The sequence below is a fragment of the Mastomys coucha genome, unplaced genomic scaffold, assembly GCF_008632895.1.
Source record: "Mastomys coucha isolate ucsf_1 unplaced genomic scaffold, UCSF_Mcou_1 pScaffold23, whole genome shotgun sequence".
Taxonomy (NCBI): Eukaryota; Metazoa; Chordata; class Mammalia; order Rodentia; family Muridae; genus Mastomys; species Mastomys coucha.
Window position 1 is genome coordinate 71,538,677 of NW_022196906.1, and position 2,032 is coordinate 71,540,708.

The window sequence follows — 2,032 nt, forward strand, 5'->3', positions numbered from 1 at the left end:
GATGGAGGCCTAGATAATTAAGTTTCTCAAGAAAGGGCAAGAGTTCCTCAAAGACTCTATAAACTGTTCATGCATATTGTGAACCAGGAATCTCTGGTTTATGATCAACCAGGGCTGGAGAATCACCCATAGTTAATAAGAGACCAGTATCATTAAATTGAAATTTTTGTTGAAATGGGACAATTTTGTTAATTAGCTCAGACTAAAAAGCTATGAATAATAAGAGACCAACACCATTAAAGTAAAACCTTCTGGGAAGTATTTTCTAAGGGTCAGCATACAGAAACTGTGGTCTAAATGGGGCCAAGGATACATTTAAAGCTGGAAGCTGAACTTGGCAATGTCTACACTGCTTTTACACACAAAGTTCCTGGTTTCTAAGGCCTGAGGAGTTATAGAGAGCAGCTGAGCCTGGGCAGTATGAGAGGCCAAAGGAGGGTATCAGTTAAAGTGCAGCCTAAGCTACAGCGAAGACTCCAGGATTGAGAAGGTCGTGGAACAAAACTAACCCTTGTCACCATGTGGCAGGGTCAGAGGCCTTTAGAGGCTGGGAGAGTCCCTTGATGGAGATGTAATGTCAGTTGTGGCAGAGGCTCTGCACTTTGGAGACACCAGAAATGTGAGATAACAGATAAGGGAAGGGGCAAAGAAGAGTGGAGCAAGTTTGATCCTGTAGAGCAAACTAGAAGTCCTGAAGATGGTAGAGCCTGAGGACCCAGAAGACTGTGAGTTTTAAATGTCAGACACCAAGGAACAGAATCTGAACTACAGTTATAGACTTGTACTTTATTTTTATCTGATTATAGCCATGTTCTTGCTCTCCCCTCCCAAAATAAGAAGTACATATATATTCTGTTACTATATATATTATTTCATAGGATCCTGCAGTTGAGAATCTTTGAATTTATTTATTTATTTGTTTATTTATGTTTATTTTTTAGTTTCATCATGCTGTTTAATCTAGCATGTTTCCTAGAAAGGTTTGTACAAACATTTATCCAGCATCTCTCCTAGCGACCATTTCACCCACTGCTCTGCTTGGCCACTAGCATCTTGTCTCTCTCTTCAGCAATGGTAAGGCAGATTCCTGTTCCTTGGAGAAGAGAGATCCATGGTTTGTTGCCCTTGCCAATAGCAAAAATGTTGGAAAGCCGAGTGGCAAAGCTGTTGCCATTGGCGTCTTTCACATGAACCACGCCAAAAGAGCCGGGCTGTCTCTCTCTGCTGGTGATCACACCAATTCTTCCCAAGTTAGCACCTCCAGTCACCATGCACAGGTTCCTGGTATTGAACTTGATGAAGTCGGTTATTTTGCCTGTCTCCAAATCAATCTGAATGGTGTCATTCACCTTGATAAGGAGATCAGGGTACCGAATAGTACAAGCATCATGGGCCACCAGATGTGAGGTTCTTTTGTGCCCACAAAGATCTTTCTCACTTTGCACAACTTGTACTTGTCCTCCCCGGGTGTAATACGATAAACAGCAAAGTGACCCTTGGTGTCATAGATCAGACGGAAGTTCTCTCCAGTCTTGTCAATGCTGATGACATCCATAAACCCAGCAGGGTAGGTTATATCGGTCCTGACTTTCCCATAAATCTTAATGAATCGCTGCATGCAAGTCTTTTTTACTTCACGTCCAGTCAGGGCATACTTAAGTCTGTTCCTTAGGAAAGTTATCAGAGGCAGGCATTCCCTCAGCTTGTGAGGACCAGTGGATGGACAAGGAGCAAACGTGCCAGTCAAGTTATTCAGCATCCAATGTTTTGGAGCAGCTACGTCCTTCAGGTGTTTCTAGGAACCACGAAGCATGGCTACACTGTGAACTGAAAGAGAGAATCTTTAAACTTTTAAAGAGATGCTAAACTTTAAAGTATTCCACTTTTTTTTAAGACCATGGGGATTTGAAAGCTGTTCTGTGTTTTATACTCTGATATTAACATGAAGTCTTTGGAACAAATGAGAAAAGAAAGGTTAGTGTTTAAAGTGGTTGTGCTCATACATAAAGTTGTCAAAAAGTAGATCTGAACT

General features: G+C 41.6%; 1 pseudogene; it reads right to left on the minus strand.

The window, feature by feature from the left end:
• Window positions 1-1,022: 1,022 nt before the first annotated feature.
• LOC116072871 lies at window positions 1,023-1,813 on the minus strand (annotated as a pseudogene).
• Between the last annotated feature and the right edge of the window lie 219 nt (window positions 1,814-2,032).